General features: G+C 40.9%; 1 pseudogene; it reads right to left on the bottom strand.

The window, feature by feature from the left end:
* Positions 1-18: 18 nt before the first annotated feature.
* LOC126471236 (T-complex protein 1 subunit eta-like) lies at positions 19-10,069 on the bottom strand (annotated as a pseudogene).
* Between the last annotated feature and the right edge of the window lie 14,535 nt (positions 10,070-24,604).

Here is a 24,604-nt window from a genome sequence, read left to right as displayed (position 1 = left end):
TATGATGATTGATTGAAATTACATCGGCCAACCCATGCCGCGGCCTGCAGGAGCATCGCCACCACCTGATTTAGGATTTTTTTCATGGTTTCATCTACAGATAAGACAAGGCAAGCTGCTTCACATGCAGCTGTTAATGTGTTAATCTTGATAACAGCAGGGTCCCAGACACATGCTTCAAAGTTATCACTGATGTCTTCATTGTTGATGTCCACACCATACCAGCAATAACCTTGTGCATGTTTCTGGCGCAGTTTGTTGAGAATGTTAGTTGCATCAAATCCAGCATTATCACACAACTGTCTAGGTATAACCTCCGGAGCCTTTGCAATAGCACCAATCAGCAATTGTTCTTTTCCAGAAATAGTACATGAGTAGTCACGTAACGGTCGACTCAGTTCCATCTCGATTGCACCACCACTTGCAACTACAGAATCATTCTATATTGTACGCTGGACTATCATAATGGCATCATGAAGGGATCTTTCAGTCTCTTCCATGAACTGTTCTGCATCACCCCTCAGTACAATTATACAAGTCTTTGCATTGGGGCAACCAGTAAAAATGTTAAATCTTTCACCACCTACTTGTCTTTCTTCAAAATACTCGCAGCTGCCAAGAACTGAATCTTTCAAGTCATGAGCAGTTGTCATTATGGAACCTCCACAAACCTTCATTGTATGTTTCAGATCCTCTTCCGAGACTGGTCCAGCACGAAACATGTCTCTGTCAGCAAAGTACTGCTTTGCAACATCACGAGTGGGTAGCTTTTTACCTTTGCTCCACTTTTGTGTATTAAATCCAACTTTTCATACAATATATTCCATTCAGCGTCCACCACCTTCTGATATTCCCGTACATTATCCACTCTGATTTCAGCATTGTCCCTTTCAGCTTTGAGCTCCAGTTCAATATTAAGCAGAGCAATTTTGGGGTTTGAATACTTCTTTGGCTACATTTCAAAACCAGCGTATGAAAATGTTTTCTTGAAAGCAATCGCGTGCTACCAACAGCGAATCTTCCAATGCACCTCCTTTCACCTTCTTGATCCCAATCGTATTGAGCGGTAAAAGCTCATCCAGAAGTAAAACAGCATCAACGACCATTTTTGAGAAGAATCCTTTTTGGTGGCTTATTAGCTTTGAACTTAGGGTTGTCGCTGCACATGTCTCTAGGAATGAACGATGTTCAGCTATATTTTTCTTGTCAATCTTTACAGCTAGGGAATTGATTTTATCAACTGCCAGTTGTATAGCTTTACGAAAAGCTTTTATTATAATTCGTGGATGTACACCTTCTTCTACGGATGGTTTAATCTGTTTCAAAAATTCACCAGCCAGCAAAACCGCACTTGTTGTTCCATCGCCTACCTCGGCGTCCTGTGACTTCGCTATGTCAACAAGTGTCTTTGCTGCAGGATGAACTAAAAAAAATGGTTCAAAAGGCTCTGAGCACTATGGGACTTAACTTCTGAGGTCATCAGTCCCCTAGAACTTAGAACTACTTAAACCTAACTAACCTAAGGACATCAAACACACCCATGCCCGAGGCAGGATTCGAACCTGCGACCGTAGCGGTCGCGCGATTCCAGACTGTAGCGCCTAGAACCGCTGGGATGAACAACATCCAGTAATTTCATAATGGTAGCACCGTCATTTTAGATGGTGGACTTTCCATTTTTGTCTACTATGAACTTGTCCATTTCCTTTGGACCAAGTGTTGTTCTGACTGCATCCACAACACTACTGCAAGCAAAACGTTTTATGTTGGGAAATAGTTTCATATTTCATTTATATGCTCCAGTTTCTCAAGCATGAGATCGAAAAGTAGTAGTACGAGATTTTTATATAAATTTGGAATCATCATATTCTTCCATATAATTTGTGTGATGTTCCCGTTTCTTTTCTTTCCTTGTTCTAACAAAACATCTTGTCATCACTAATCCTGTAACTATTCCCGTCATTGTCAAAACTTATTCTCTGGTTAACTTCACTAACACTGCCAGAATCATCAGCTTAGTTATCCCGTGTTTATTCTCCAGTTAGGCGTTATTGCGTATTCATACAACGCGTTTTCCGCGCTATTCCGAGAATAGACCTTGAGCAGCTGCTAACCGGGGACTGTACAACTGACCCTTGGTAGTGTACCGATCTGGCAAAAGTTTTCTGTCAGAATTAAATTTTCTTGGATACACCGAGAAGATTATACAGTCTTTCTTGTTATTTCTGCTAGTCGTTTACTTCCACTCTAGTAGCCTGAGTCTATGGATTTCACTAATAATTACAGCAACACTGATCATTTGCACACACAATCAACCGCATAAACAAAAACAGATTGGCATTCAGCCATTCAGGTTGATTTGGGTCGGCTCGTATAGCCCCGTCTCCTTTTGTCTGCGGGAATTTTTTTTATTTCTAGATGCGACGGGAATTCCATTGGCAGAGACATCACATACACTATGCACGCATTCAAAAATCAACTTATGATTCGTTCAGAAATCAACTTAGAATGCATTCAAAAAACCAACAGGGATGCGCTTCAAAGTCATGTGAATGATTGATAGACCAATATGTGCTGGATGCTAGGCGTTTTGTGAAACAAATTTTTTTCCTTCAAGAATGCGAATTTGGCGCCCTCTCAAATTGCCCAGGGCCGATACCCCGGTTTGCTCCTCCCTCCATAGATCCCGGTTCGACACATCTTATGAACCATAAGTAGAGTCTTGTCACAGTAGCAACGTACTGAGGGATCAAGTCACCTACAGATTACATTATGATCTCTTAAGGAATTTATGTTTTTATGAGTGGGTCAGCAGAGCATCAAATGTTTATTGACACAAAAATAAAAATGAAGATTGGAAAAGTGGACTTAAAAGAGTTAAGTGACACTAAATGGGCCTCTCAATGTGCTTCATGTCTGGCTGTGAAGAATACAGTTGAAGCTGTTATTGTAACCCTACTAAACATTGAGGCAGAAAATTCAGAACGACCTTCAGAAGCATCAGGATTTAGTGCAAAGTTAATTTTTTTTCATTTACGCCTGTTCACATGCTTGCTAGAAATGTGAAAGTAACTATTTGATTTCCTTCAGGGCAAAGACTGATATTGTTGGTGCTATCAAGTTAGCAGAAGCTACAAGAGATCAGTTCAATCAAATGCGTGAATCGACTAAGGTTTCACTTATGTATGGAAAGAAAGTGTGGATGTGGCAACAAAAATAGGTACTGATATTCCTGCAGATTCCTCTTCTCTTGTTAGAATTCGAAAGTTGAAAACATCTGGGGGGAATATTGAGTGATTTGCCGAATAAAGACAGTACAATCAACTGATTTCAAATCTTCAGTATTTGATAAAGTTTTACGTATAATAGACAATGAACTTGAGAGACGCAATATTTCAGATTCTTGGAATAATTAAAGGAATCACTTGTCTAAACCCAAAAAGTGAATATTTTATGTATAAACAAATGTTACTGCCGTTGGCACAAAATTATTCATGCAATACTGAATCGTGGGAGGCGGAAATTAAGACATTAAAAAATCTCATTGGACATGAACAGCAAACTGGAGTGAAGACTATCATTTTACTTGCACTGCTTAAGTTGTCAGAGCAGTACAAAGTCAAATAGCAGTGACTATTCCAGCTTCCTCTGCATCAAGTGAAAGAACTCTTTCATGTATGCAACGTATAAAAAGTTATTCAAGGAATTCAGTGTCTGATGAACGCCTATGTTATTTGTTTATTCTTGCAGTAGTAACAAAGATCATTGACTTGCAAAGAATGGTTGATGATTTCGCCACCAGTCACAACAACAGGAGGATTAATTTATCTTAAAAGTAAGTAAACACCTGTTGTTGTTTTGTGCTACACAGTTTTTCGTTTTTTTCTCAGTGGTATCAATTTTTCTGTTTTCCACCCGAAAGTAAAATGAATGTCCAATCTAAACGCTTGTTTTGAGGCAAAGTTTGTTTTTGTTGTGTGGCATGTCTGGAAATGGGTGTCATTGGTATTGGCGTATGTGATATGCGGACACTATATCGTAGCAGTTTTAGGCAGACAATGTTTTGTGTTTTGGTCTATGGTTCCTACAGATAATGGTATAGGTCGGGCCTAGACTACACAGTTACGATACTGCCACTCTCAGCAAACAATTTTTTTTTGCAATGTTTATGTTGTATCCATTCGAAATCCCCATATTTTCGCGTCCCTCCTGATAGTTTGGAACAGAAAGAAAATGTCAAGCTATCTAGATTTAGAAGAGGTTGGCATAGGAAGTGATGATAGTGAGTTAGCAAAAGATACCCTTGTATTTATGGCCACAGAAATAAACTGAAACCGAAAATGTTGTAGAAATGGAGACTATTAAGTCACTTATGTAAACTGGCTGTCACACAAATGTTTTTAAAAGGCCAGCCATTGTGACCAAGCAGTTCTAGGTACTTCAGTCCGGAACCACTCAACTGCTATGGTCGCAGGTTTGAATCCTGCCTCGGGCATGGATGTGTGTGGTGTCCTCAGATTAGTTAGGTTTAAGTAGCTCTAAGTTCTAGAGGACTGATGACCTCAGATGTTAAGTCCCATAGTGCTCAGAGCCATTTTTTTTAAAATATTTTTGTCCAAGGTGGAATGGTTTTGAGTCTGTTGCTTTAGGCTTAAAATACCAACAAAAAGTCAGAACCAGTCACTGGCTTTATTACATAATTACAATGCATTTCGAAGGTTACTCTGTAATTTTCAGCTGGTACAGGCTCAAATTTTATTGGTTTACATTCCATTTGCCAGCAACAAGTAAAGTCACCATGATGTTTTGAATCTTCTTGCAATTATTTTCTACATCATAAATGTTATCCATATTTATATTACTAAATGACTAACCCAGGGCACACACCCCAAACCCATTTGTAGGTTGCCTATCAAAGAACCTCCAGGGGCAACAAAAATTTGATTTTCTGTATTTTGCGTAGTTATTGACGAACTTCAAAAATTTTAAATGCTGTCACGATCGACTCATTAAGATGTACAACATTCTGTTGAAAGTTTAACACAATAAAGCAACTACTACAGTTAGAAACTGTGTACTTGTCTCGAGGCAACGTGCAAATGCCTGGATATCATTCATCCAGTATTTGAGGTTGAGAGCATGCAGGGACTTCTGGCAAACTTCACACGTAATTTTAAACCTTTTCAAAACTTTGCCTTGTTGACAACCCCCACAAAATGATGACAGGAAAACGTTTATCGCTTACTGCATTTTCACAGCCCATGCACTAAAACGGCATCATCAGGCATGACGTTTTAATATACAGGGGGTCCCAAAAAGAATGACTCGATTTTAAACAGAATTATTTATTAGGAAGAAGGGCTTAAAACAAACAAATTGCATACTAAATTACTCAGAAAAGGCAGACGTTTACAAAAATCCATCATAAATATTCAATATGTCATTAACTGGCTGCATGGACGACATCTAGCTGATAGCCGAATTCATCCGAAACTGAGCGTAATGTGTCTTCTGTCACTGAAGCTCCAGCAGCTGATACTCTGGTTTTTAGTTCATCAATGTCACGAGGTAAGGGAGGAATGTAAACACATTGTTTAACATATCCCCACAGGAAGAAATCACATGGTGTTAAGTCAGGGGACCTAGGAGGCCAAGAGTGTAGAGCCTGGTCTCGCAGTCCTGTACGCCCTATCTAACGTTGAGACATGTTGGTATTGAGGAAACTGTGCATGTTGTTGTGCCAGTGCGGTGGTGCTCCATCTTGCTGATAGATGAAATTGTCAGAGTCAAGTTGTGGGAATAACCAGTTCCGTAGCATTGCAAGATATGATTGTTCTGTCACGGTTTCTTCCTCAAAAAAGTAGTATCCATAAACTTGCTTTGCGAAACAGCACAAAGAACATTCACTTTTGGTGAATCTCATTCGTGTTCAATTGTTTCATGAGGATTTGCGAGCCCCCATATACGCACATTATGACGATGAATCTTACCGCTAATATGGAAAGTTGCCTCATCGCTGAATATCAACTGTGACGTAAAAGTGTCATCTTCCACGTCCTCTAGAATAGCATTGCTAAAGTCCACTAGCTTCACTTTGTCAGTATCTCAGAGAGCTGGTACCAGTTGTAATCGGTATGATTTGAGCGGTAAACGCCACCGTAACACACGCCACACTGTCATGCGCAGTAACGCAACTTCTCGGCTAGCACCACGCGTAGACTAGCGGGGCTCCGCTCAAATGCTCGTCGCATTTTTTCCACTGTTCGTTGAGGAACGCGTGGCCAGCCAGGACTTCTGCCTTTACAGAGGCACCTTGTTTCTTCAAACTGTTTATACCACCGTTGAATGTTCTTTGGTGATGGTGGTTTAGCACGATATCGGATATGAAACATCCGCTGAACTGCGATCACTGATTGAGTACGACTACATTCAATAACACAATACGCCTTCTGTTGCGCGGACACCATATTGCGCGAGACTGGCTGCACGCTGTGGGTCAGCGCTCGTAACGACATCTAGCGAATTTTTTCTGAAACTCTAGACCATGCCGATTACATCTACCGCTGTTTCAGTTACCTAGTGACATTTGTCTCAATATTATTACACGTCAAAATCGGGTCATTCTTTTTGGGACACCCTGTATTACTTCTTTATTGCTAACTCTATTAGCAGCACAATTTGCAGGCCGTACCTACATATATCACTGGATGTAACTGCAAACTTACATGACTGTACGAGAGACAGTTCAGGAGACATGATACCAAGTAGATTTAGCTGCCTGAGAAACTAGCATTTCCTTAAAACGCCGCTCAGCAAAATTTCGTTAGACGTGATGTTTTAATTTGTTAGTTCCTTACTACTAATTCTATTCGCAACATAGGTTGCAGACTGTATCAGTGTAAAGCACTTAATGTAACTACAGAATTGTTGCATGGAACAACATGTACAGTTCATGAGATATGATGGTAAACATTGAGATGTGTGAAAAACTAGCTTTTGCTTCAAATGAGGTGAAAATTACCCAGATTTCATTAATCCAGTAGTTGGTAATGAGAGCACTTAACGACTCCCAACAAATTTTAAGCATAATTTCAAACCTTCCATAACCTTTTTCTCTTCTACATACTTAAAATTAAATATTTAACGCATTAACTCAGTTGTCAAGTAATCAGATGTTTGAAGCTGTTTTATACATGTGAGTTTTATTCTTCCACTGGTTTTTACTAAAACTATACTTGTTACAGCCACTATACGCAGAAATCGACATTGTTTACTGTTTCTCAAGGAAAAATAATGCTAACATGTGCTATTTCAATTTAGTAAAAGGCGACGACATAGGATTTTCAATCTGGCGTGACGAAACAGATGACACCCTTGAGAAAAAAATAGCAAACAGAAGTTCAGTAGAGTGCAAATACATAGAGCCATTCAATGAAATTTTATGTTCCATACAGATTCATAAATGCACAAAATAACTGCAAGTATACAGTGACTATAAATACAAAATACTCAGGTCTAATTTTGATCTGCACTGCAGACCAAAATGACTTTATTGGAGGAATTAAGTATGGTCAATAAATTAATGTTTTAAACTATATTTTGTCCTCCATATTTATTCGTGTGAACTTGAGGCTAGGCTAGGATTGCCATCTGTCCTGATATACCGGAACTGTCACCACTAAGGACCTACTTTGAAATCCTGATAAGACCCAATTTTGTCCCGATTTTGCAAAATACTCTTACGAGCTTGCCTGAAGTACTGAAAAAAGCCATCTGTTAGCACAACTTGTAAATTCAGCCTCAGTTATTTATGTTAATTAGTTTATGCCGACAGGATCCTTTCACAGATGGCATTCCATGTTACGTATCCTGTATCGACAATGAAAGTGCCATCATTCGAGAAAGCACCAGATTTCTACAGTAGTACGGTGCTGGAACTATTCAAACAGCGCCACGCTGTTAAAAGTGTTTCCTGTGGATATAAAAGGCGTGAAGTGTACTAAAGTAGTACTGTCGACTGTTTACCGTCTAATTAACTTATCATCTTATCATAGCTCACGAAAATGACCAAGAATGGAAAGAGAAACTGTCACCTTTCGGATGATTACACAAAAGAGTGGTCTTTTGTCAAGAAAGGACGTATGGATTAGGAAGCGTTGTGTGACATTTGTAGCTGTTTTATCTCAGCAATTCACGAAGGTAAGGCAGATATGAGGCATCGCTCTTCTACTAAGAATCATACAAACAGGTTTGCGGTGGCATCGGCATCAAAGCTTATTTCTGCATTCATGATTGAAGAAGATACCAAGGAAGAGTCGCTCGTTGTTGCTGTCGAAATTACAACGGCCAGGCGTCAGGCGTCAATGCTTTAGTTCTCTTGACTGTATCACAAACCTGAAAGCTGCAATGTACTCTGACTCCAAAGTCGTCACGATGCAGTCTACAGCCAGGCCCAAAACTAGGGCTATTGTTAAAAATATTCTCGCGCCATACTCCATGTCCGAATGTATAAAACAATTTGCAAGAAGTTACATTTTCCGGCTTAGGCACCGATGCTTCGAACCACAAGGCTGAAAAGATGTTTCCTTTAGCCGTTCAATACTTCGCTAAAACTTACGGGATCCAACAGAAGGTACTAAAGTTTGATTTGCTGAGTTAGGAAACATGGGAGACAATTGGAAGGTTTCGTCTCGACACTTTAAGTCAACTGCAAATTCCATTAGATTAATTAATCGCTTTTTGTGGAGGCAGTACCAGTACCAACTTCGGAGGGTTTCATTGACGTGGCCAGCGGAATGTGTTTCACCAAATTAAAGAACTAGGATAAAATGTAGTATTAATTGCTTGCCCTGTCCAAACTCTCCTCAATACTAAGTGCTGCTGGAGTCTTAACTGTCGACACTGAAATAATCGTCATGAAAATATTTAATTATTTTCAATATACACGGTAAGGACAGAAAAGCTGAAAGAGTTCTGCTTATATGTTGATGTCAATCACCAGGCTCTTCTGTCTCATTCAAAAACAAGATGGCTGTCCTTAATGTCCGCAGTTGAGAGAATTCTTAAGCTTTGTGTTCCATGAAAAGAGTTTTTTTAACGCCTAAGACAGACCACCTAAAATAATTTCAGGTTCTTTCGGTGTGAAGGAAATAAACTCTCGATAATTGAAATAAGAAATATATTAATCGACACTCAAAAACGCCTGAATGAAAGAAAGACCGAATTTTAGTGGCACACAAACCAATATGAATTTGAACTAAACTAACCAAGAAATATTTAATTCGATTTCGAAATTTGAGGAGAAGACAATGGCTTTGTGAGTCACAGCATTTGATTGCTTAGAAAAATGGACTATTTCTTTTAATTGATACCACGTATTTGATAGGATTATATTATCTGACGATTGAAAACACCATTATATGACTAAAATGGCGTGAGGGTTTCAGGGGACAATTTATTGTTTTCAGGAACATATATTTCAGAAGAGCTTTTTAGAAACTAAACGTGACTCGGAGAGTGGGAGTCTAAACACTCCATGGATTTACTTTCTTCAGGAAACAGAAAATCCTGTACGCAAATGCCAATTGCTAAAATTAGATGAATATTTGTTTTCTATTCTCTCACACTGTGCCACTGTTGAAAGAGTATTTTCACTAATGACGGCCCACTGGACTGATGAAAAAATGGACTGATGAAAAAAATCGCCTGCTGCCAGGAACTGTGGCAGTCTTACAGTTCCAGTTTAACTACAAGTTGACTTGCGTGGAGTTTTAGAAATACTTAAAAGCGGAGAAAAGACTTGGTGAAAAACGTGTAATCCTCCGAAAAATATGATGTACCAACTGCTTCTGCCACAACTAGTTCTATGTAACTGTGTTCTAAATAAAAAGTAATTATATTCAATAAAATTTTTACCTCATTTCTACACCCTCAGCTCAGAGTATTCAAACGAGGTCTCAGACAGGTGTGGCAACCCTGGGGCTGCTCCACCTGTTTTATACTCTGGCCTTCGACCATAGATACTAGTGGTCGAAGACTCTGGTTCCAGTTTCACCCTTGGCCCACGCATGGCATACTGCAGCCGTCACTGTGCAATGCGTTTTTACCTATGCGAATTATTTAAAAATTGATGCAATGATTTACTTAATTTGATGCAACGCATTAAGTATGATAGATAGCAAAAAGAAATTCACTTCTTTATCGAGTGAAGACAGACACAAGCATTTGGTGAGCAGTACAGCCGTAACAAAAGCCGCATCGGCACGGAATGCAGAGACCACACCTGTAGCAACGAAAGGGTTAATAAATGAATAACATTAGGTTGGCGTATAAGTTCTTAGTGTTTTTGTTTTGCATTTTTGTATTCCAGTTGCTATGGGTTTTGTTTATCTACTGTCGTTTTTTATTTGTATTTCATTGTTGCTATCTGAGCTTGCATATTGTCATTTTGTCATTTGAAGATAGTGGAGGATGTGCCAAGCAAAGAAATCGGAACATTTCCGACATTTTCTTCTGCCTGAGGTCAGTAGATGGGTAACAGCAGCGGAGGCAGCCAGAAACATTTGCACCTTGGATGGGTATAATGCCATTAGACAGAGCACGGAAAGAAAAGGAGGATCATTTTGACATTAGTGAGTCTCCACGTTCAGGAAGAATTTCGAGATTTGATAAGATCGTTTAAATGCATAAATCCACAATACTCCATGTCAGTGTACCCTCGTGAACTGGAAACTGTGATGAACTGTGAACATTCCACCATCGTGCAACATTTGCATGAAATGGGGAAGGTTTAAAAATCAGATGTATTGTTACCGCATTCTCTCAGTCAGAATCACGATAATCAGTGGGTGGCCATATGTGCATCTCTGCTTGCTCGTCATCAATTGGCTTGTGGAAAATACCAACTATTCCTATCCTGTATCGTTACCGGTGACGAGAAATGATGTCTTTATGCTAACACAAGCAAGAGAGAGGAATAATTGAGCCCAAACAATGCAGCAACTCCCCGTACAAAGAGCTATGTGCATCCATAAAGGATGATGTAATGCATCCGGTGGAACAGCGGCAGTGTGGTGCATTACAAATCACTTCCCCGAAGTGTAACCACCATTGCTGGCCATTTATTGTCAACAACTGAGACATCTTGCAGACACAAATCAAGAACAATGACCACGAAGACAGCATGGTACTCCACGAGAACGACCGCCCACATTCTGCTGACTGACAACAAGACTATACAGGAGTTGGGTCGGGAAGTCATTCTGCACCCACCTTACCCTCCTGATCTTGTGCCCTCAGATTTTCACCTTTCCTGCTGTCTATCTAACAACCTTCAAGGAACTACCTTTCCAGATGAAAATGCACTTAAAACATGGCTTGTTGTGTTCTTCGCCTCAGAATCACGTGATTTTTATGGTTCCAGAATTGAAAAGTTACCCCAGTGTTGGCAGACTGTTGTAAATAGTGAAAGAGAATACACACTGAAGCACCAAAGAAACTGGTGTAAGCACGTGTATTCAAATAAAGAGATATGTAAACAGGTAGAATATGGCACTGCGGTCAGTAACACCCATATAAGACAACAAGTGTTTGGTGCAGTTGTTAGATCGGCTACTGCTGCTACGAGACTGGAATAGAAAGGAGAACCGATAGAGGTACTCAAGGTACCCTCCGCCACACACCGTCAGGTGGCTTGCGGAGTATGGATGTAGATGTAGATGTAGATGGCAGGTTATCAAGATTTAAGTGAGTTTGTATGTGGTGTTACAGTCAGTGTACGAGCGATGGGACACAGCACCTCTGAGGAAGCGATGAAGTGGGGATTTTCCTGTAGGACCATTTCAAGAGTGTACTGTGAACATCAGGAATCCAGTAAAACATCAAATCTCTGACATCGCTGCAGCCATAAAAAGATCCTGCAAGAACGATACCAACAACAACGGAAGAGAACCATTCAATGTGACATTGGTGCAACCCTTCCGCAAATTGCTGCAGATTTCAGTGCTGGGCCATCAACAAGTGTCAGTGTGTGAACCATTCAATGAAACATCATCGATCTGGGCTTTTGGAGCTGAAGGCCCACTCGTGTATCCTTGATGACTCCAATACACAAAGCTTTACACCTCGCCTGGGCCTGCCAACACCAACAATGGACTGTTGATGACTGGAAACATTTTGCCTGGTCGGACGAATCTCGTTTGAAATTGTATCAAGCAGATTGACATGTAGGAGTATGGAGACAACCTCATGAATCCACGGACCCTGCATATCAGCAGGGGACTGTTCAGGCTGGCGGAGGCTCTGTAAGGGTGTTGAGCATGTGCAGTTGGAGTGATATGGGACCTCTGATGTATCTAGATATGACTCTGACAGGTGACATGTACATAAGCATCCTGTCTGATCACCTTCATCCATTCATATCCATTCTGCATTCCGACTGACTTGGGCAATTCCAGCAGAAAAATGCAACATGACACACGTCCAGACTTGCTACAGTGTGGCTCCAGGAACGCTCTTCTGACTTTAAACACTTCCACTGACCACCAAACTCCCCAGAAATGAATATTATTAAGCATATCTGAGATGGCTTGCAACGTGCTGTTGAGAAAAGATCTCCACCCCCTCGTACTCTTACGGACAGCCCTGCAGGATTCATGGTGTCAATTCCCTCCAGCATTACTTGAGACATTAGTTGAGTCTATGCCATGTCGTGTTGTGACACTTCTGCGATCTCGCAGGGGGCCCTGCATGATAATAGGCAGTTTCTTTGGCTCTTCAGTGTATTATTTCTGGCTACAGTGTTCTTTATATCTATCCAATGTGTTTATTAAACTTATGGAAAAACGCTGCAAACTTATGCACCAACTCAACAATAATGAGAGAAATGATTGGACTTAGACTTACTTTCGAATGTGAGAGACTTCTTATTGATTTTATTCTGGCTGGAGGCGGTAACTGATATCTGTTGGCATTCCATGATCCCTTCACTACAGCATACAGAATTCGAATGACAAAACTCACACAATTGGAATAATAATAAGAGTGAGGGGGGGGGGGGGGGCAAGGTGACCTTGATTTTGGAGTAAAAACTGGCACAATGGACGAGCGACTTTCAATTTACCACCATCTTTATGTCACGCAATTGCCCGAGATGCATGGGCATCAGATTGGAGGCTTATACTGACATTTGAAAGGCATTAAGTTACATCCTGACAAATGTACCACACACAAGTGCCCCAGAGGTGTGGGTGGAGATCAGGCTATTCCATCACCTTGAATTTGACTCTTAAATGAACCCTACCATTCTTCTGAGGTGCATGTACTTATCTAAATGCTGACTTAAATGTCACCATAGCTCTCACGAGTCAGCCTCAAAAACTAAAGACTCAACATCTAGCATTCATATTTAGTCTTACATTATTTTTACATTTCCACCAGTTTCCCAGCCCTGATAGAATGGCATTGACAAGCTAACCAATCAATCCAGCCTTCCAAGCCCTAAATATATGGATGCAGCAATAATTTTGATTGATTCTGATTATTTTTGCATGTGACCTCATCCATCACATCCCCATTCCTGGATGTGCCAACCACCACACACATTTTTCAGATAGTAAGTCCTACAAGTATCAAATGTGGCAAGGTTGAGCATGTTACCTCTCGCCAATGCATTTTGCCTCTCGCTGAAGTGCTCAGTTTGTTTGTGAAGCATGTGTAGTCACATCTCACCTTCTTAAAGACCTTCTGCCACAACCTCTACTGTCAGTCAAAACAAATAGCCAACTCCGTAGCTGAGCTGCCCCACAAATGCTCCCACTGTTAGTGCTTCCAACCCGATGCTTAGCAGTGCAGCAGATGTATTGGCCAGCATGCCATCATCAAATGCACTGTTGACTGTGAGCAATGAGCTAACTACCAAGTCAAGCATCTTTTTGCCTCTTTAGTTTGCCGAGAGAGATTTGCAAGGCCAGACTCAACAGAAACTAAAAAAAGAAAAAGTTAAAAACTTGCGTGTAACAGTAACCCACAAACAAATTCTCTAAATCTTCTATCGATACCAGAGTTAAGGTGTACACCTATGTACACATAATCACAACTGGTCTCCACAATATCTTTTTTACAGAAGGAACTGATAACAGGTACCAAACAAATTTTCAGACTGAAACTCCTGATTAATTTGTATAGCAGAAAGACACACACACACACACACACACACAGATATATATATATATATATATATATATATATATATATATATATATATATATATATATATATATACAGGGTGTTACAAAAAGGTACGGCCAAACTTTCAGGAACCATTCCTCACACACAAAGACAGTATGTCACACATGACCACATAACATATTTTCTTTATTTGTGTGTGAGGAATGTTTCCTGAAAGTTTGGCCGTACCTTTTTGTAACACCCTGTATATATACAGGATGTTAGAGCTCATTTTATTACTTCTCTTCAAATCACATTAATCACGGAATGGAAACACACAGCAACAGAACGTATCAGCGTGACGTCAAACACTTTGTTGCAGGAAATGTTCAAAATGTCCTCCGTTAGTGAGGATACATGCATCCACCCTCCGTCGCATGGAATCCCTGATGCGCTGATGCAGCCCTGGAGAATGGCGTATTGTATCACAGCCGTCCACAATACGAGCACGAAGAGTCTCTACATTTGGTAACGGGGTTGCGTAGACAAGAGCTTTCAAATGCCTCCATAAATGAAAGTCAAAAGGGTTGAGGTCAGGAGAGCGTGGAGGCCATGGAATTGGTCTGCCTCTACCAATCCATCGGTCACTGAATCTGTTGTTGAGAAGCGTATGAACACTTCGACTGAAATGTGCAGGAGCTCCATCGTGCATGAACCACATGTTGTGTCGTACTTGTAAAGGCACATGTTCTAGCAGCACAGGTAGAGTATCCCGTATGAAATCATGATAACGTGCTCCATTGAGCGTAGGTGGAAGAACATGGGGCCCAATCAAGACATCACCAACAATGCCTGCCCAAACGTTCACAGAAAATCTGTGTTGATCACGTGATTGCACAATTGCGTGCGGATTCTCGTCCGTCCACATATGTTGATTGTGAAAATTTACAATTTGATCATGTTGGAATGAAGCCTCATCCGTAAAGAGAACATTTGCACTGAAATGAGGGTTGACACATTGTTGGATGAACCATTTGCAGAAGTGTACCCGTGGAGGCCAATCAGTTGCTGATAGTGCCTGCACACGCTGTACATGGTACGGAGACAACTTGTTCTCCCGTAGCACTCTCCATACAGTGACGTGGTCAACGTTACCTTGTACAGCAGCAACTTCTCTGACGCTGACATTAGGGTTATCGTCAACTGCACGAAGAATTGCCTCGTCCATTGCAGGTGTCCTCGTCGTTCTAGGTCTTCCCCAGTCGCGAGTCATAGGCTGGAATGTTCCGTGCTTCCTAAGACGCCGATCAATTGCTTCAAACGTCTTCCTGTCGGGACACCTTCGTTCTGGAAATCTGTCTCGATACAAACGTACCGCGCCACGGCTATTGCCCCGTGCTAATCCATACATCAAATGGGCATCTGCCAACTCCGCATTTGTAACCACTGCACTGACTGCAAAACCACGTTCGTGATGAACACCAACCTGTTGATGCTACGTACTGATGTACTTGATGCTAGTACTGTAGAGCAATGAGTCGCATGTCAATACAAGCACCGAAGTCAACATTACCTTCCTTCAATTGGGCCAACTGGCGGTGAATCGAGGAAGTACAGCACATACTGACAAAATTAAAATGAGCTCTAACATGGAAATTAAACGTTTCCGGACACATGACCACATAACATATTTTCTTTATTTGTGTGTGAGGAATGTTTCCTGAAAGTTTGGCCGTACCTTTTTGTAACACCCTGTATATATACAGGATGTTACAAAAAGGTACGGCCAAACTTTCAGGAAACATTCCTCACACACAAATAAAGAAAATACGTTATGTGGACATGTGACTGGAAACACTTAATTTCCATGTTAGAGCTGATTTTAGTTTCGTCAGTATGTGCTGTACTTCCTCGATTCACCGCCAGTTGGCCAAATTGAAGGAAGGTAATGTTGACTTCGGTGCTTGTGTTGACATGCGACTCATTGCTCTACAGTACTAGCATCAAGCACACCAGTACATAGCATCAACAGGTTAGTGTTCATCACGAACGTGGTTTTGCAGTCAGTGCAATGTTTACAAATGCGGAGTTGGCAGATGCCCATTTGATGTATGGGTTAGCACTGGGCAATAGCCGTGGTGCGGTACGTTTGTATCGAGACAGATTTCCAGAACGAAGGTGTCCCGACATTAAGACGTTCGAAGCAACTGATCGGCGTCTTAGGAAGCACGGAACATTCCAGCCTTTGACTCGTGACTGGGGAAGACTTATAATGACGAGGACACCTTCAATGGACGAGGCAATTCTTCGTGCAGTTGACGATACCCCCAATGTCAGCATCAGAGAAGTTGCTGCTGTCCAAGGTAACGTTGACTATGTCACTGTATGGAGAGTGCTACTGGAGAACCAGTTGTTTCAGTACCATGTACAGCGTGTACAGGCACTATCAGCAACTGATTGGCCTCCACGGGTACACTTCTGCGAATGGTTCATCCAACAATGTGTCAATCCACATTTCAGTGCAAATGTTCTCTTTACGGATGAGGCTTCATTCCAACATGATAAAATTGTAAATTTTCATAATCAGCATGTGTGGGCTGACTAGAATCCACGTGCAATTGTGCAATCACGTCATTGACACAGATTTTCTGTGAACGTTTGGGCAGGCATTGTTGGTGATGTCTTGATTGGGCCCCATGTTCTTCCACCTACGCTCAATGGAGCACGTTATCATGATTTCATACGGGATACTCTACCTGTGCTGCTAGAACATGTGCCTTTACAAGTACAACACAACATGTGGTTCATGCACGATGGAGCTCCTGCACATTTCAGTCGAAGTGTTCATACGCTTCTCAACAACAGATTCGTTGACCGATGGATTGGTAGAGGCGCACCAATTCCATGGCCTCCACGCTCTCCTGACCTCAACCCTCTTGATTTTCATTTATGGGGGCATATGAAAGCTCTTGTCTACGTAACCCTGGTACCAAATGTAGAGACTCTTTGTGCTTGTATTGTGGACGGCTGTGATACAATACGCCATTCTCCAGGGCTGCATGAGCACATCAGGGATTCCATGTGACGGAGGGTGGATGCATGTATCCTCGCTAACAGAGGACATTTTGAACATTTCCTGTAACAAAGTGTTTGAAGTCACGCTGGTACGTTCCGTTGCTGTGTGTTTCCATTCCATGATTAATGTGATTTGAAGAGAAGTAGTAAAATGAGCTCTAACATGGAAAGTAAGCGTTTCCGGACACATGTCCACATAAAATATTTTCTTTCTTTGTGTGTGAGGAATGTTTCCTGAAAGTTTGGCCATACCTTTTTGTAACACTCTGTATATATAAGACACTTCTTTCTACCTACACCCCAACCGTCTTCCAACCTACCCAACAGCCTTCCGTGCACTTCGTCAACCTTCCTTGCACACCGTCTATCAGTCAGCAATGGTAAATAACCGCCCAAATAATGGCACTGACTTTACATTTTTATATGTTAATGGCTTCATCTGAGAGAAGCAGTGGTACAGTGCTATGTCACAAACAAGAACATAGACACACTAGTAGTTATGGAAGTTAAAGCCAGCCCAGTCCACTAAGCCTATGCTCCGGTAAGATGATTCATCATTTCTCTACCAAAAAAACTCCAGCTGCACTGGAGTAATTATCTTAAACAGAGAAGGATCAGAACTACACCTAAACTCCTAATCTATCTACATCTACATATATACTCCGCATGCCACCCAGCAGTGTGTGACGGAGGGCACTTTATGTGCCACTGTCATTACCTCCCTTTCCTGTTCCAGTCGCGTATGGTTTGCGGGAAGAACGACTGCCGGAAAGCCTCCGTGCGCGCACATATCTCTCTGATTTTACATTCCTGATCTCCTCGAGAGGTATAAATAGGAGGAAGCAATATATTCGATACCTCATCCAGAAACGCATCCTCTCGAAACTTGGACAGCAAGCTACACCACGATGCAGAGCGCCTCTCTTGCAGAGTCTGCCATTTGAGTTTGCTAAACATCTCCGTAACGCTATCACGCTTACCAAATAACCCTGTGTCGAAATGCGCCGCTCTTCTTTGGATCTTCTCTACCTCCTCCAACCCGACCTGATACGGATCCCACACTGATGAGCAATACTCAAGTATAGGTCGAATGAGTGTTTTGTAAGCCACCTCCTTTGTTGATTTCTAAGGACTCTCCCAATGAATCTCAACCTGGTACCCGCCTTACCGACAATTAATTTTATATGAGCATTCCACTTCAAATCGTTCTGCACGCGTACTCCCAGATATTTTACAGAAGTAACTGCTACCAGTGTTTGTTCCGCTATCATATAATCATACAATAAAGGATCCTTCTTTCTATGTATTCGCAATACATTACATTTGTCTATGTTAAGGGTCAGTTGCCACTACCTGCACCAAGTGCCTATCCGCTGCAGATCTTCGTGCATTTCGCTGCAATTTTCTAATGCTGCAACATCTCTGTATACTACAGCATCATCCGCGAAAAGCCCCATGGAACTTCCGACACTATGTACTAGGTCATTTATATATATTGTGAAAAGCAATGGTCCCATAACACTTCCCTGTGGATGTCTGTAGACATCTCTCCAATGTGAACAACATGCTGTGTTCTGTTTGCTAAAAACTCTTCAATCCATCCACACAGCTGGTCTGATATTCCGTAGGCTCTTACTTTGTTTATCAGGCGACAGTGCGGAACTGTATTGAACGCCTTCCGGAAGTCAAGGATAATGGCATCTACCTGGGAGCCTGTATCTAATATTTTCTGAGTCTCATGACAAATAAAGCGAGTTGGGTCTCACACGATCGCTGTTTCTGGAATCCATGTTGATTCCTACAGAGTAGATTCTGGGTTTCCAGAAACGACATGACACACGAGCAAAAAACATGTTCTACAATTCTACAACAGATCGACGTCAGAGATAAAGGTCTATAGTTCTGCGCATCTGCTCGACGACCCTTCTTGAAGATTGGGACTACCTGTGCTCTTTTCCAATCATTCGGTACCTTCCGTTCCTCTAGAGACTTGCGGTACACGGCTGTTAGACGGGGGGCAAGTTCTTTCTCGTACTCTGTGTAGAATCGAATTGGTATCCTGTCAGGTCCAGTGGACTTTCCTCTGTTGAGTGATTCCAGTTGCTTTTCTATTCCTCTGACACTTACTTCGATGTCAGCCATTTTTTCGTTTGTGCGAGGATTTAGAGAAGGAACTGCAGTGCGGTCTTCCTCTGTGAAATAGCTTTGGAAAAAGGTGTTTAGTGTTTCATCTTTACGCGTGTCATCCTCTGTTTCAATGCCATTATCACCCTGGAGTGTCTGGATATGCTGTTTTGAGCCACTTACTGATTTAACGTAAGACCAGAACTTCCTAGGATTTTCTATCAAGTCTGTACATAAAATTTTACTTTCGAATTCACTGAACACTTCATGCATAGCCCTCCTTAATGCTAACTTTGACATCGCTGAGCTTCTGTTTGTCTGAGAGGTTTTGGCTGCGTTTAAACTTGCAGTGAAGCTCTCTTTGCTTTCGCAGTAGTTTCCTAACTTTGTTGTTGAACCACGGTGGGTTTTTCCCGACCCTCACAGTTTTACTCGGCACGTACCTGTCTAAAACGCATTTTACGATTGCCTTGAACTTTTTCCAAAAACACTCAACATTGTCAGTGTCGGAACAGAAATTTTCGTTTTGATCTGTTAGATAGTCTGAAATCTGCCTTCTATTACTCTTGCTAAACAGATAAAGCTTCCTTCCTTTTTTTATACTCCTATTTACTTCCATATTCAGGGATGCTGCAACGGCCTTATGATCACTGATTCCCTGCTCTGCGCTTACAGAGTCGAAAAGTTCAGGTCTGTTTGTTATCAGTAGGTCCAAGATGTTATCTCCACGAGTCTGTTCTCTGTTCAATTGCTCGAGGTAATTTTCGGATAGTGCACTCATTATAATGTTACTCGATGCTCTGTCCCTACCACCCGTCCTAAACATCTGAGTGTCCCAGTCTGTATCTGGTAAATTGAAATCTCCACCTATGACAATAACATGTTGAGAAAATTTATGTGAAATGTATTCCAGATTTACTGCCACTAATGCTGCTGAGTCGGGAGGTCGGTAAAAGGAGCCAATTATTAACCTAGCTCGGTTGTTGAGTGTAGCCTCCCCCCATAATAATTCACAGGAACTATCCACTTCTACTTCACTACAGGATAAACTACTACTAACAGCGACAAACACGCCACCACCGGTTACATGCAAGCTATCCTTTCTAAACACCGTCTGTGCCTTTGTAAAAATTTCGGCAGAATTTATCTCTGGCTTCAGCTAGCCTTCCATACCTATAACGATTTCAGCTTCAGTGCTTTCTATCAGCGCTTGAAGTTCCGGTACTTTACCAACGCAGCTTCGAGAGTTTACAATTACAATACCGATTGCTGCCTGGTCCCCGTATGTCCTGACTTTGCCCCGCACCATTTGAGGTTGCATCTGTGATGCAAAAAACAACCATATCATCTCTTTGCCCCACCAGAAGGACTCAATCCTAAAGAATGAAAATGCACTAATTCATGGTTAAATAAATGAGTAGATAAAACATGATACACATGCCTGAAATGACATGGGGTTCTATTGAAACCAAAAATGTGTGCAAAAACCAGCCAACGGATGGCACTGAACAGCAACACGTCATTGACACCACATGAAAGTTGTGTAGAAAATGAATTATAGTGAGAGGTGGAGTCAGATGCGCCAGAAATCACAGTGTGTTGACTTTACCACAAAAAGGACTGTTAGTGAAACTTTGCTATCAGAATGAAGTATCTGCTACTGCAGCTTTACAATTCTTTTGTCATAAGAAAAGTATTTCAAAGATAAGTTTTGCTGTGAAGAAAATGATCATGAAGTTTGGAGATACAGGTTGTTTAGACAATTGGCCCTGTAATGGATGAGCAGATACAGGTGTTACTGCTGCTTGGACAGAGGCTTAGCGGATTCATTTCCGCATGGTGAAGTCAGCGCTTGTGAAGTTGCACGTTGTGCCAGCATTCCACATACTACTGTTTGGAGAGCACTAAACCACACCCTCCAATGCTATCCATACAAAATTCAGAATCATCATGGACTGTTGGCCACTGATTTTGTGACATGGTCAGCATTTGCTATGTAGGCACTGCAAAAAATGCGGAAAGATGATGACTGGTTGTCTAACATTTTGTGGACTGACAAAGCCCATTACACACTCCATGGGTCCAGGGCCGGCCTTAGCCATCCAGGTGCCCCGGGCGAGTCGTCCAGTTGGCGCCCTTTATTGTATAAATAGCGAACCTGGCAGTGCTTTGCAACACGGTATTTGACTGTTTTCTAGAAATCGTCTTAAGTGGTTAATGGCGTCATCTTATGATCATAACATGGTTTTTTGCATCGTAAATTTGAGTATTTTATTTTTTTAAATGGAAATGAAATCCAAATAATCTGAAAGCCCGCTAAGACGCTCCATGTGAGTCTTGTGTAGCCTGTGACGTCAGTCCAGCATGCTGCTGTCGCTGCCTTAACAGTCAGTATAGCAGTGATATATTGTTTGGGCATTCACGTTTTGGGAAATTGTCTAAAAATATTGCGTAGTACTGCACTGTACATCTACAACAACTCCAGAAAATTGTTTTTGCGTGTTCCAAACAAAGAAAAGATGCGTAAAATGTGGTATATCCCAAATATTTCTTTTCTTTTCTGAAGCACCCCTGTACTAAAGCGAACAAAACAAAACAAAAATTATTCAAATTGGTCAAGCCATTTCTTTGTTTTGGTGAGACTAACACACAACAATTGATTTTTATATATAGGAGGTAATATGTATAACGAAAAAACACTAATTTTGAATTGGGTACCATGTTTTTATTGAATTTAATATAACTGTAAGCCATAAACCTATATTTTCTGTCAGTCATCTGAACACAAAACATATTACGCCTAATGAAAAACAATTATAAACGACTAAAATTTTACTTTTCTCGCTTTTCTGTCGGCAAAGTCTCTGATCAGATTAGCAAAGTCCAGGTTTTCTGCAACTTCATTTTCAATGGACAGTGAGGCCAAACTGGTTAGTCTTGTTTGAGACATTGTAGACCGCAAGTACGTTTTTATCAACTTCAGTTTGGAAAAACTGCGTTCGCCGCTTGCGACAGTCACTGGTATTGTTAGCAAAATACGTAACGTTATCCAGATGTTGGGATATAACTCTTGAAGCTTATGCTTTTTTATGAAGTTTAAGGCTTCAATAGGCGTTGCCTGGCTGTCTTCGAGATAGTGTTGCAGGCCTAAAATTTCGTCGCACAGCAAATTTCCATCAATATCTGACTTCATGTTGACAGTTAACTTTTCTTGTAATTTAGAACAGCATTGTATTAGTTCTTCTTTATTTTGATTTTTTTTTAATGTCAAACAAGAAACTCCACGTCGCAGAAAATTCTTGCATCTGTTCAAATCTTTCTTTCATGGATATGTGCACGGTGTCCAACAGTGCATTGAAAAACTCTACTTTAAACTTCTTTTTTGGGTGAGTTATTTGATCATCAACAGCCTCTTCACCCGGCCTGCGTTTAATACGTCTTAATCGCATTTGTGGTTTAAATAATGGCTGCGTATCAAGATCCGAAGCCAGTTCAGTTGCTGTTACAATAGCTTGTTCGAAACCTGTTTGTCTATATGTTTCCAAATAAGAGCAACATTTGTCAAGGATTCCCATAAACTCGACAAAGTTGATTGTGGGTGACTGACTTGCTTTACTCACAACGTTAATTTGAAACAGAACATCATACCATGTCACGAGAGAAACAATGAAGCTGAAGTCTTTTAATTGTCCTCCTAGTGTTGTCGCTTCGTGTGACACCGCAGCATCGCTTTGTTCAGTAGCATCGGCCAAGGAAACCAAAGCGTCATGCATTTCGCATAATTGATAACGAACCGCTTTGACGCTATCAATTCGAGCTTCCCAGCGTGTGTCACTTACATTTTTCAGGGTGTATATCTTCAAATGGTCGGTCAAAATTTTCCGTCTATTTACCGATCCAGCAAATAGATTAAACATTTTTTGTAACATTCCGAACAGTGTCACGGATTTTACTGATGATTTTGCCGCATCACACAATACCAAATTATAACTATGGCATCCACATGGCACAAAAAAAGCTAGTGGATTTAACTTCTTAATTCTGTTCTGGACGCCTTTATTTTTCCCCTTCATGTTCGCGCCGTTATCGTAGCCCTGTCCTCTGCAGTCATTAATGTTAAGGTCAAGATCACTCAATGTTTTTAAAATGCTTTCTGTGAGGCCTTCACTGGTTGTATCATCTATTTGCAGAAATGAGATGAAATGTTCTTTTACACTTACGCCATCCTCTGTTATGTCGGCGCATCTTAAAGTTATCGAAAGTTGTTCTTTGTGGCTTATATCTGGGGTACAGTCAGCTATGATTGCATAATACTTTGAACCCTTTATGCGGGATACGATTGTAGACATAACGTGTGATGCCATGAGTTCTATTAATTCATTTTGTATATTTTTGCCGCAATAATGGTCAGCCAAATCACCATTCAATGCCAGTCTGACGTGCTCTTCCATGATTGGATCAAACTTTGCCAATAACTGTACAAGACCTAAGAATTTTCCATTATTTGGGGTAAATAATTTGTCTGATAACCCTCTGAATGCCATATTATTTTCAGCCAAATACAAAGTAATGTGCATCAATCTTTGAAGCACATTGCTCCATTGTAAACTTTCTTTAGAAATTAGCTTTTGTTCTTCCATGTCAATAGTTAATCCAGCTTTAAACCTGATTTCAGCTTCAGTCCATTGAGTAAATGCTTTTTTGTGGTTAGGACTATTTTCATGCAGTTTCAGAGCTTCACTTAAATGTTTCCAATTTCTGAAACCCACAGTGGTAGTCAAATTAGTAGTTGACTTTAAATCAAACAGTCGACAACAAAAGCAAAAGACACTGTCGTTTGATACAGAATAAACTAGCCACCGTCGTCTGATAGTTTCTTCGTTTGATAGTTTTCTTGTGTAATGAGTTGAAGAGAAATGACGCCCATTTTCATCTTTTGGAAAGTTATTTAGACATACTTGTGAGGGTCCACATATTATAATGCGATCTATATCTCTAGCATTAAGTACTTTTGGCCACGTACCTACATCAGAAACATTGTATTCTTTTATTGCAAGAACGTTGATACTTTCATCGACCACAGATGTCATGTGTTGATTTTGACTTGGAGAAATATCAGAGGATTCATGCAAAGATGTACTGCGCTGGTCAATTTGATCACCTTCAATAGGTGATTGTGTATTTTTTGTGTATAATTGTTCACAGTCTGAAGAAATATTTGCTTATACATGGACTTTTG

Source organism: Schistocerca serialis, chromosome 3 (assembly GCF_023864345.2).
Source record: "Schistocerca serialis cubense isolate TAMUIC-IGC-003099 chromosome 3, iqSchSeri2.2, whole genome shotgun sequence".
NCBI lineage: Eukaryota > Metazoa > Arthropoda > Insecta > Orthoptera > Acrididae > Schistocerca > Schistocerca serialis.
Note: the sequence above shows the minus strand (reverse complement) of the source record. Positions and strands in the feature narration are given on the sequence as shown.